Genomic DNA, 13825 nt, shown 5'->3' on the forward strand with positions numbered 1-13825 from the left:
CATAATAATCCTCAAAGTGTTTGGTGCAACAAGCATATGGAATGAGCATTTTTGATACAGCTTTTAGAACGTTTACACTATGAATGAATAATTTTTTCTTTTGGTAAAGCTTTTTATAGAATTTGTCTCAAACGAAAGTGGAGCACTATGAAAACTTTACCTCTTTCAAACGGCACCAGACTCCCCGAATGAGACCTTATTTCGATTTCAATCGTTTGAAAATGTTGGCGAATCACTGGTAAATAAAAAGGTCGAGAGTAATGTTTGTCAATAATCTCTCCGTCTTTCCCTTCCACTGTTACAATTTTCAGAAGGGGGGCTTGTACGTTACCTACGATTTGTGGTTCAACTAAATCACAGTATACATACATAACGGGGAAGAAACCATTCGGATTCGCTACGAAAGGACTTTGGACACTTCTTTCGTAAACACCCGGTTCAAATCCTAAGAGCTCAGCTAGTCCTCCGTGAAGAACCACTTTTGATTGTTCATCCGTCTTTATCATTACTCTTTTCGTAATGTTATGATAAGAAAATTCAATTTTGTTTTTATGAGAAACTAAAGTCATAGCTTTTAATATGTCCGGTATCGTTTCATAATAACCAGGAGGAATATGCCGTCCGCATATTTCACAAGTGCACATCAGAGTAGCCACTGAGGGAGGAGTTTCGAAAATGGACCAATGAGCTGCTATTGCTCTTGTGACGCTAAATCTTCGTGCATGTGAGTGTATGTTGTTTACGTTTTAATTTGCTTTTGCAGTTATAAATATATGGCGTAATAGTAGAAAATCTCGTAGCGCTTTCGTTTTCTGAGTTTGATTAATCGCTGACATTTCACTTTCGCGATTTTTATCACGCATTAATATTAATTAGGATTGATGTTCACGACATATTATGTGGATTAAGAGAATTCAAGTGTATATATTTTTTAATTGAGCTGAGAATGACAAAGTGTTACAATGAATCTAGTGTTTTCTTACTTCAGTGCGTGCATTTTTTTTTTTTTTTTTTTTTTTTTTTTTTTTTTTTTAAATGTAAGATTCAGAATACATATGATCTGATTATATCTGTTGTTAACATTAAAAATTATATGTGAATAAATTGAAAATACTCATTGTGAATACGATAAATTCACTCTGATGAGTATATCTTGTGTAGACAGTACATTTAAGAGTGAGCATTTATTAAATGCGAAATTTAACGCACTAAATGTATACGAATGCAAATTAGTAAAGTTCGTTTTGAATAAAATTCTGCATTGGTTATTATTATAGAACTTCTTTTTCATACAGACTGCAATAAAAAGTGATGACTTCTATTTACATAATTGGTGTAAATATTTTTTCTCATACACATAGTTTTATGTAAAGATTGCATTTGGGCTCAAATGTTTATCACATATTTCTTCCTTCATCTTATTTACCACTTATTAAGTAATATTTCACATCGATATTTTTGCGAAGTGTATATAACATGTGTTTGTATATATTTCAACCAGGTAGTGAAATCTTCATAATTTCCTATATTTGATCTAACTTCGCAATGGAAAGTTTCAGAAGTAATCGACGATACTTTAATTATTTTGTACAGAAAATTGCTTGGCAGAATATTTTCAACCATCCTGCTTAAATCTTAAAGCACGAAAGGTCATGTGACATGACAGAAATATTACTGGATGCTCATTGGTCCATCCTAGAAGCCACTCCCTCGGTGGCTGCACAGATGTGCACTTGTGAAATATGCATGCCGTCCTTACAGTTCTCCATTGTGAACAGCAAACCCAAATAAATTATTATCTTTTCCGACATTATACCATGAATGAGGGTAAATAATATTTAGAAGAGCTAGTTCCCAGTCCCCATTACTAAGATCAATAGGAGACGGTAGTTGGGTAATAAATCGAGAAATTTTATTGTCTGGAAAAAATCTCCTAGAGCTATCGCTTATGAGTGTTACGTAGAAGGACATTTTCGCTCAAATGAAAAGTAAAATACAGTACGCATGTTTTTATATCATTTTCAAATTTGAAACCCAAGTATTAAATTTTTCAGGGTAACCCTGAAATTTAACAAAGTATTCTGATTTTCCCCAATGCTTTCTTGTCTTCAGTACCTTTTCGACAGGATAGTACCCACAGTCCGCTACTTTTTGTAATTCTTGTTTATAGAAGGTTCCTTGTATATCTTCTCCCGCTAAATCTCTTAATTTATAGACGATAGGATTTCGACGAATTATTTTATGGATTGTAAAAATTTCTTCTTGTATCCTTTCTCGAAGAGCATTTTTTCGCGGCTGATGCGTACCGTGTCTCCAATCTTTAAATCTGAAGGAACAGGTTTTTGTGCTGATTGCTGACCGTACAAAGTTTTCCAAATTTTTTCTTGATTTTGTAGCGTAACCGATGCAGGTTCTGTCTTAATACTTCGATGCCATGTGTTGTTATAACTGGATATCAATTTATCTATAACATCGATGTACCTTCGTGTATTCATTTCGGTAAAGTATTTCCACATTTTAGTTTTAAGGGTCCTATTAAACCGTTCCACGACAGAAGCTTTTGTATTATTGTGTGTCGTAAAAAAGTGGATATTTTTCTTTTTCAAAAAATTTTGAACTTGCTTATTGGTAAACTCTTTTCCTGCATCTGTCTGTAAAGACTCGGGTGTACGTTCCGAAAATATCTTTTTGAAAGCAGATTTAATGGACACAGCTGTTTTATCTTTGAGAGGGATAGCCCAAGCGTATTTGGAAAAAATATCTATGCACGTCAGTAAATATTTATAACCACTATTAAAAGATACCAGCGATTGCATATCCACTAAATCAGACTGAAATTGTTCGTCGATGCCCCCTACAATGACTCGGTTGCGTTGGAATCTGTGCCGCAGAGGTCTGTGAAGCGTATAAGAATCTTTCGCCTGCAACCATCTTTTGATTTCTTTGCTTTTTACTCCAGAAACACGTTGTAAAGCATTTATACCACCGAAGCTTGCCGGCTGCGCTGGATCCCGATATGTCAGATTCAGAATTTCTGACATTACAACAGGAATTTTTATCAACAGAAAAAGTTATGTTCATCCTCGGGCAAGCACTACCCAAATGAAATGATAAATCAAAGTGAACATTTATTTATACTTTTTTATACCCCGCTTCACTTAATCCTAATAACATCTTTTTTAAAAATATTAACTATTTAGTATTTTCTTAGTTAGAAAATTAAAATTCATGCCGAGTCACTCAAAAAGTATACAATTTAAAAAAAAAAAAAAAACAATATTTTGAAACAAAAAAGAAAGCAATACAAAAAAGTGAATAAAAACTAATATTTTATTTTATTTTTTCAAAAAGAACTATTCAGTAAATCTTTAAACAAATTAGTTTCTTCACATACATATAAATTTTGAATAATATTCAGTACATCATTTACATTAATAACATCAAAAAAGTCATCAGTAACAATTAGTTTACTAAAAATTTATATTACATTCATTTTCACGAATGAAGTCATTTGCTATCTCAGGCCAATTAACTGTAAACAAAGCCTGGTCAAAATAAGTTTCACATTTTTCAGCACGGCTTGTTGATAAGCATTCATGTCCGAGCTGATTATTAATCCCTTGTTTGCAACCAAAACACACAAAAAGTTCTGAAATTTTTTTAGAAATAAATTTTTCAATACACTTACACAAAGAGTCCTGCAGCTCATGAAATCCATTTGGACGGTCTGGATCACCAGCATATTCATTCAATTCAAAATGTGTATCACCAACCACCTGCTTTTCCACAAAATAGTTAAGAGTTTTAGAAATAAGTGTTTCCTTCGCGACACCACATATTTCGCTATATATGGAGTCCAGTTTGCGTAAATGTTCTTTCCTCAACAGAACACGTTCCGGTACAAATTCAAATCGTAAATCTTTTCTTTGGAACAATCTTTGTAGTGATATAATTAGTTCACCGTTGACATTTTGTTTTGAAACACACACATCTTTCTTCACAATAAAAACACTATCGGAACCTTCAAAGGAAGCAAATGTATTGGTATGATCGCTCAATTCTTTCCATACTAGAGGAGAAAGCGAAACTCCATCTTTGCTAGGATGTAGCAAATCGTTGTCATCAGTCACATATTTCCGAACGTGAACACGAGTCAAACCTAAAAACACGATACAGTGACAAAAATATCCCCTCCGAAGATGAAACATATTCTTTGGCAAAGAATCAAGCTTCAGCAAAGTTTCGTCATATGAAGCACCGCAAAACTTCTTTGATGATAAACATGAATTTGCAGCTAGACGTTTCATTATGCACAACAGTACAACAAAGCAAACACAAAACTAAATAAGCAACGCGTGGTAACAACTTCCAAAATTTAGCAAGTAATGAATTTCGGAGGCAATCCAGCGGTTGAAACTCGGCTCCGAACTTTTTACTTTGTCTGAATACGCGGATTGGTTAAGAGGGCATGACATCATTTTTCTGCTTTCTGATTGGTCCACAGAAATGTATTCGTTCACCTACGCGGATGTCTACACAAAGGGAGTGAAAAGGCAGACGCCATTTCCCAACCAAATCATGCACAAACATGATAAGGGTGACGTCATTTACCCACCAAGAAAATTCTTCAAAATGGCGGCTATAGAGGAAATCCAAGATGGCGGAGCACGGAAAAACCTTATGCAGATAATTAAGAACCATATCAACCAAGGAATTGTGGGGTATCGCTTAAAGACTTGGATGCGGTCCCCCTCAATCCCTTTTTATTAATTATTGGGTAGTAGCGAGTTCGTACCCCGTGAAAAGGAAATATATTACATTTTCATATTATTTTTTTTTACGATCCTGTTACTTTTAGATGATGTTCTGGACGCTAGATGGCGCCAGCAGTAACATAGCTTCAAGAAAATCAGTAGAGATGTAAAAATATCATTTTAACTCTTTCCCTGCAGATAATAAATAATTTTAAAAAATTTCTTCCATTCGAAAATAATATCACCCACTTAGAAGAAAAAAAATTCATTTGATAAATTGAAAATATTAATTAAAAATTAAGCATAAAATAATCTTTATAATATCTTAAAGAAGGTAATCAATGTTCGAAAAAAAATTAAGAAATTAAAATATATGTCTTCTACCGCTCTTTCATCGTTTAAAAGAAACTTTTCGATCGGTAAACTCGTTGAACGCTTTGCCTTTTTTTTTTTTTCTAAGTACGAATTTTTAGTCTTCTGTGGTAACAAAAGCGTGGCTCAGTGGTTAAAGCGCGTAGCTAGAGATCTCGACATCATGGGTTCGGGCCCACGCAATTTGTGAAACTGTCATGAAGGGCAGCATAAATCACGGTACAAAACAAAATGGCCGATGTTCTCCAAAGACCACGTGATTAATAAATTAATTAGGTAAGTTAAATAATAATTAATTAAATCCTTCATAAATACTTACCGAATAAAATTAATGAATGCCTCGGCGATTCAGCACGCACGGCATGGCGGGAAAAGGATGAGTCATTCCAAAGGAACACCACGTGATCCAATATGGCGGGCGGACGTCACGTGATCCAACATGGCGGATGGAAGTCACGTGATCCAATATGGCAGAGGCCACGCCCCCGTTGCGTCATCCTTTGTTCTATTACGTCATGGCGGCATCCTTTTGCCGCATATAGTGGGGGGTATACTACTTATTGCGTTTGTATAATGTTTCTTCCTTCTTTATAAACTGCTTCTGTCTTTTTTCTTTATCCCATAGTTCACTTTGATACCGCCTTCTCAATGCTTGAATTTCTTTCTTTGAATTGTGAGTTCCATCGCCCACCAGGAGTTAGACTTAGCATAGGTCCTAATCGCTTTTGAGGTATATTCACTGAATTTGTCAGTGTCACTTTTTGAGTCCAAGGGTTCAGGGGTGGTAGAACTTCTCAGACAGCATAAACCGGAAGTCGATCCAGTTTGTCCTTTCTAAATTCCAACGCTTGTACCATCTTTCCTGTAAAGAGATCTCTGAGATTTCGCAGGAAATTATACGATGATCGCTCAACATAATGTCATCTATAGCAGTCCAGTTCTCCACAGTGATGTTGCCTTGAGGCTTGATCGTGGTTAGATTGACCCATGATTCACCTCTGTTGACAACGCATGTTGCTCTGCTTCTTGGATCATTGCATATCATGAACTCTGTTGAGGTTATAAAGTCACAGATTTGCAATTCCCTTGGGTCTGTGTAAGAAGTGCTCCATAGGATATGCTTTGCATTAAGGTCACCCTAGATGATACAAGTAGTATTTTCATACTTTCGATTTATAGTGTCCAAGTGACTTAGGATATGTCCAGTGGCAGTGAAGGGAGGCAGTATACTTGTAGAGACATTAGGATTTTTTCGGAAGCATGAAAAGATGAAAAATGAGGAACACCTTCGCAGAGAATCGAACCACGGACCTATGGAATACTCGCCCAGCATGCATATCACTACACCACGAAGGAATGCTAAAAAGGCGGGAGAAATACCTTATATACTCCCCCTTTTAAAGGGTGACTGGAGTTTTAGGGACCCAATCGCCAAATCCTGAGTGTGGAGAATAATCATCCACCACCCTTTTAGTTCGGGCGCCACAGTAGAGACATAAGGATTTTTTGGAAGCATGAAAGATGAAAAATGAGCAACACCTTCGCCGGGAATCGAACCACGAACCTCTGGAATACGTGCCCAGCATGCAGACCATTACACCCCGAAGGCACGCTAAGAAGGCGGGAAAAATACCGTATATAATAAGCATAGGATGTACGGCACAGCTCCTTCCACTAGGATTACTGCGAAATATTCTGAGCAAGTACCTCGAAGATGGAATAGTCCGGAATTGTTGGCGAGAATTGCCCTTTAAGGTCTGTATCTTTGTGATACCTGCGCATATTCATTGGTATGTTTGAAAGCTTGTTTTTAGAAACATACGTTTCTTGGATGGATGCTAAGGCAATGTCATTTTTTGTTATGAGTTCTGCATTTAGCTATTTTGCTGCACTCTTTGAATGCTAGAAATTGAGTAAAATTATTTTGTAAATATCCATAGTTTATTTTTCTGTTATATAATTCGAGTTTTCTTTTGTGTGTTAGGCATAGCCTTGGCATCATGGTTCACATTTAGGCAGAGTTTGTACTTTTCATTTGCTTTCGTACAGTTGCTGCTTTAATGCAGTTGCTTCCATCACTGGGCAGTCTGCCTTCAAAAGGTCGGTTTCTCCACATTCGAGCACTTTTGCTCATCTTTGCTTAAGTCTTTGGTGTGTTCCTAACCAAAACAGTTGAAGCACTGTTGCTGTAAATAACTTATACACTGTATTGCGAGTCCATTGAAGATTTACTTTCTGATTTCTCTTCGTGAGCTTAAAAGTCTCTGGATGCACAGCTGTAACCCAGTTTTTCCTGTACCGTCCTCTCATGGAAGACTTGACTCTCTATCGACTCATCTTCATATCCACGGCTCTGCGTAGGCATGATTTGGGCCAGATTATTTTCAGCGATGTCCTCGTTTACAGTGTACACCATGACACTAAGATTCAACCTAGTAGGACGCCTGACGTTTATTTCTTTCATTTTATTGGATTGCCTACTCCAGGAGGGCCGTATTGTCTTCTTCTTCTCCATTTTTTTTAACACCTGCGCTATTTATTGTTTTCATTTTTCTGACACCCACTTTTAGTTTTGTAGGATTGATATTTTGCAGTAATTTTTGCTTAACTTTCTGGAGTTTTAATTTCATTTTTTAGATACAGGGTAAAGTGTTCCTGCTCGGTTTTCCTCTTTTTTAATCGAGACTTCGAACATTGTCGTACCTGTTTGGAGACTTTTCGGGGGCAAGTCATTCCTTTTTGCAATATTTTCCACCTTTTCATTTATTGTTGTCTCCAGTTCTGCTTTGCTTTCCTATACTGCCATTGCAAGACGCTGTTTCATCATTAATTGAACATATATAGTTGAGTATATATCGTATTTCTTCACCAGAACCCTTAGAGATACGCTCAGATTTGTGAAAAGTATTTATTTGAGCCATGCATTTGTTGACTTCCATAGGAAGGTCCTGAACACCAGAATAGTGGAGCCACTTACTCTTCACGGATGAGTCTCAGTTTAACCCCCACAACGATTCCTGAAGAACAATGATATGGCGAGAGCCACGGACACGCTACTGGCCGCCAAGCATCGTCGAAAGAGACTATTATAGAGAAGGAGACTTACTTATATGGGCTGCGATATTTGTGTTTATTCTGCAGTGCTAGAAATTATCACTGTGAATAATGAATGTAATAGTCTAATGAAGCATGTTCTTGTACACCATGTAATATTTCATGTAATTTAACAGTATGCAACGCTTGAATCAGAAAATGTGTGTCTGCCGGTAGCGTTTTGTTTTTGTCGGGATGACATTAATCCGTTAAGTACCACAGCCTTAGTCCGGATGTCATCTCGACGACAAGAAACAACGAACAGCCGCACTGACCCCTGCGTAATTCTTGTTGGCTCCGTCACAGCCATCCGATATTGCGACTAAATTCTACACCCTCTTATGCATCCTTTTGTCGCTGCAATGGCTACCGACTCGATATTTATCGCCCGCCCGCATAGAGCTCGAGCGGATTTATCTGAAGAGTGAAACCATTCCGTATCTGCCGTAGCCTGCTAGATCAACTGACCTAAATCCAGACAGAAGCAGGTAGCAGTATGCCGCCAGGCACCTTACTGTAGTTCCGACAAGCGTTAAAGAATGGTCACTGCTGCCACAACAAGCGATAAACAACACTATTTCCAACTTGCCTCGCCATTGTCAAGCAGTGATGTTTCCATTGTACATTCTTCCGACCCATTTGATCTTTCGTGATGTCATGTTCGTACTACGTGTATTTTTACATGTCTTTGCTTTATTGTTTGCTATCTTGTCTAGTAATGACACACCAACCTCTTGGATTTATGTCACGCATATCCTTTAAACAGTTTTTGTTTTAATCTGTGCTTTGCATTTCTCACTTATGTTTTGAGCAGAAGTGTACAATTTCATATGAAAAAGTAGGAAATTCCTTAGTCGGCCTCCGGTTTAATTTAAGAATAATAATAAACAGTCTATACAGTGTTTCAAAGGATGATAGGGAGGGGGGAACTATTCATTTTCCAGCATGCCAATGAAAAAAGGTAAAACTGTTAAAACGCCTCTATAAGACTAGAAAACAGTAACAGTGTATGGAAGAAAGTACTATTGCTTCGTCCTTTCGTCCAAAATGACGTTTCGCCTAATTTTTCTTCCCGTTGTCACTTGGCGGAAGAGTATTTTTTCACCATATCGCCTATTTTCCGTTTTATCTCAATATCAGATACTTGATGGGAGAAGAGAGATCAGTTTGGCTTATTTGATTGTGGGGAAAGCATTCTAGGGCTATTTCTAAGGGAAGGAAAGCCTTTGTGGCGGGCTTTCTAACGGAAATTGACTCATAACCATGTTACATAATGAGAAAAACCACGGAAGTGCGCGTAGCTAGAGATCTCGACATCATGGGTTCGGGCCCACGCAATTTGTGAAACTGTCATGAAGGGCAGCATAAATCACGGTACAAAACAAAATGGCCGATGTTCTCCAAAGACCACGTGATTAATAAATTAATTAGGTAAGTTAAATAATAATTAATTAAATCCTTCATAAATACTTACCGAATAAAATTAATGAATGCCTCGGCGATTCAGCACGCACGGCATGGCGGGAAAAGGATGAGTCATTCCAAAGGAACACCACGTGATCCAATATGGCGGGCGGACGTCACGTGATCCAACATGGCGGATGGAAGTCACGTGATCCAATATGGCAGAGGCCACGCCCCCGTTGCGTCATCCTTTGTTCTATTACGTCATGGCGGCATCCTTTTGCCGCATATAGTGGGGGGTATACTACTGCAATATATGAGCTGAAAAATCCAATAACTGGAATAGGTTCTGGGAAAGGAACTCACCTGCTTTCCTTTTCGAGACGTAGCATTACCAAAGGAACAGTCTCTTGCCGTTGCAAATGTGCTTCATAAAGAAAGGAGACAGAACATTTACATCTCTCATGACGGTGGGATGCATAACAGACTACCACTTCCCGAAAATGAGGAAAGGATGGATGGAGAAGTACATAAGAGGATGAGAGAGATAGTTAATGCATTGCCGGAGACTAGTGATCATCTACTACGGACTCCAAGATCAAAGGATTAGGAACGGGGAAGACGGGCACCACACCTTTACCATTTGGTTAATTGGTTTAGCGCCGTATTTATTACGTATTTGAATTTTCTTGCCAAGCAACTTATATCTTTTGATAATTACAGTAAATGAAACTTGTGCGATTTGGAAGGTTATATATTTATGACCTGAAAGAGTATATTCATCAGAGACTGTCCATTCTTGAATATATGGTGCTAAGGATTGATTGGATATTGTTAAGTCAGGCCATCCTATTGCAAAAACACGGTCAATAGAAGGATGTGCACGGATTGATTTACGCAAGTAGATTAATTAATATATTATTTATTTTGAGTCACAAAATTGTCAAAGAAAGAATCCTATAAGTTCTTTGGTTTCATATCGTATTCCTGAATTTTCTGTACACCTGCCGACTTGGCCCCGAGACTTTGTCCATCCACGATTTTAGTAGCGAAGTAGTCAAACTGCTTTACTTTGCCTATGGAAGCTTTCCTTCTTTACGTATATGTTGTTTGGCTTCAGGGTACCATACAAGTTTACAAGCTAGTAGATACAGTTTCCGCCCGTAATTTAATAGCACGAGCAGACGCTCAGCTTTCTGTATATGCTTCAACGTATATAAAGCTTTTATGTGCATTTCTTTAATTAACCTTAATTGTATTCATCGTCTAAAAATAAATGTGCGAGTCTATAATCCTGGAGTAATTATTTCCAAGCTAAGAAGACACTACACATATACATCGCAAATTTTCCTTTACATACTTCTAATTTTGTTCAAATGCATATTTTTCTAATATTTTGACATTTTTCTCTTCATACTATTCTACGCTCAGAACAGAAATATAGAAAAAAGATGAAACTTTTAAAATAGAAATTCTTTTTGACTTAATTTCATTTAACCACAGTAACATTTTAGTTGTATAAGCTGAAACATTAGATTTTTTTTTTTAGTTAAGAAGAGAACCAAAGAAGCATTTGTATGATTTAATTACCGTTCTGAATTTTTTAATTAAACATATTTTTAACGGTTAAGCTCTTTTTGAATTGTTAATCTGAAATTTCCGGATTGCAAGTTTTCTTTTTAATTATTCCGAGAAATGCTGGTCACCTTCACACATAGTCAGCTTAGAGTCATGATTGCTATGAGATGTGGGTATATTCACTGAAGAATTTTATTATAACATTCGACCTGATGTTTCTTCACTTCGCCGCCCTGATCGATACAGTGGTTACAGATTTTGACTGCTGTAGTCTTTGGTACGAGCTCAAATCCCAAAGAAGGCATGGATATTTGTTATTACTTTTGCATAATTTTAAGTGGTACTCGAATAAAGGCTCTATTGATAATTAAATCACTAAAATCACAAACATAAAAATATTCGATTAACTGCGACATCTGGATTGTTTAAAATCCCGTTTTCACGCATACTGACACGATTTAAAATTCAAATTCTAAATCTTTGATATGACTCATGATCGCAAATGCCTAGTTGTGTTCGCAAATGAATAAAAATTTTAAAAGCACTTCCTTTCTAGAAAATTCCTTTAAACATTTTTCTTACATCTTAATTATTTTTTAAAATGCAGTTTAAAAAATTAAGCCATTTTTGAAAATTGTAAAAATTATCAATTAATCAAAAGAGATTTAAATTTACAAGAATTTTAGCACGGGTCATTGTTCACTAAAGAAAAAGTTAAAAAGTCAGGATTGACATAAATTAATTAAATAAAGTTCGTTGAAAGAAATTTTCGCCAACTAGAAAATTAGTGCCAAGATTTAAATGCAGATATCGCCAAAACGGCTTGTATTATGATTAAACGAATCAGTATTTATACATAATTTGAGGCATAGGATAACTCCTTTGAGTAGCTGGTACTTTTCCATCTGCACACTTACAAATAAAGTGCATGTTGACTAACTATACTTTCGGGTAACGATATCGGTCGAAATTGGCACAGGCAATGACCATTCACGCTGGCAGAATGCTTTTACCTTTCACTTATTATCATATACCACTACAACACGCTAACATTTTCCGAACACCCTGTACAGAGAGAGCGATTACATGTGACAGTCACTTGTTTCGTTTCTAGGCTACAGCAATAAATCCATACTGGATATCTTTACTGGCCGCAGAAAAAAAATTTCATTGCTATTTATGACAAACAGTTCTCGAAAACATTTGACCTGATGTTTCTTTATTTCGCCACCCTGATCAGTACAGTTGTTACAGATTCTGGCTGCTGCAATCTTGGGTACGAGCTCGAATCGCAGAGAATGCATGGATTGTTTGCAGTGTAAGTGCTATAGTGTCTTTGCGACAAGGGGACACTAAAAATATATGGCGAGCCAAAAGTCCTCTTAAATAGTTGGCGGTGGGCAAAGTGGGATGGAAGATTCTTCATCAAAAACTTGGGCGAAGCTTAATAGCCAGTGTGGAGGGACTACCACCATTGATGAATACTTTACTATCTTGTTCCTTCATTTCTAGCATAAATTCTGTACCTGTTTAGTGCAGACCTTAAACATCGCCAGCTTTTCATGCAAGATTTTTTCAATGGTGGTATAGGCATCCAAATTGATGCCTATTTTACCCACCACACATTTCTTCAATACTCGCAGCCACATTGCCGTTTGGTCCAGTGTGTATGTGATTATGGAAAAGCCTCGAGGGCTATCTGCCTAAGGGGAAGAATGCCTTCGTGGAGGACTTTCTAAGGGAATCTGGCTCGTATACACGTTATACATGGGGAAAATCACGAAAACGCCCATGCAGCCAGCCCGTTCACGGGATTCAAACCTCCGACCGGTGTTCAGCGACTTCACCGCTCGGCCGCTGGTGTGCCCATTTGGTCCAGGATCATTTTCAAGTGACTTCTCTCTCTTGTCTACAAACAGCAGTCTACTTTTTGACAGCGGGACAGGAAGGTGCTGCATCACAGCAAATTGCAGCCATGCGTTCATGAATATTTGTCGGTGCTGTGCCTTTTTCTACCAGCAGCTCAGTCACAGAAGATGATTCAATTTCAATATAAACACCAGCTGAGTGTGGTTTTCCAAAGGATGATGCAATAATTTCGCCCTATTTCGTCATTTCAGGAGTATCACATTATACTTAAGCTTAGAACTTATTGGAGGCCTCTTATATGTCTCGGATTTTACGATATCAATACCAGATATATTTATTTCAAAATAGTTTGTTAGTTAAATGACTAAAGCAAAACATGCCAGAGGTATCTGCTTCAGGGAAGGGATATTTTCGTGAAAGAATTTCTGCGAGGAAACTAACTCATATTAATATTATACATGGATAAAACCATAACACATCATGCAGACAGCCCACTCGCCAGTATTTTGAATCCAGGCAGAACTATCAGTATTCAATTATTCTTATCCAATCGGCTGTTCAATATTAAATGCATATCTTAAAATTTTCACATTTTCCGATATGTGAGGATTCATTGAAATAAAATAAAGACAATAATAAAAAACCCAGAATATTAAAATTTTATTACAAGAAGTTGACAGAGCTCTACATTATCAAATGAGAACCCAAAACAGCACATCAAAGATTACGAATGTTTTCATTTAATAATAAGTAGT

Source organism: Stegodyphus dumicola, chromosome 5 (genome assembly GCF_044657685.1).
Source record: "Stegodyphus dumicola isolate Sdum_Otavi_A_Nest chromosome 5, ASM4465768v1".
Taxonomy (NCBI): domain Eukaryota; kingdom Metazoa; phylum Arthropoda; class Arachnida; order Araneae; family Eresidae; genus Stegodyphus; species Stegodyphus dumicola.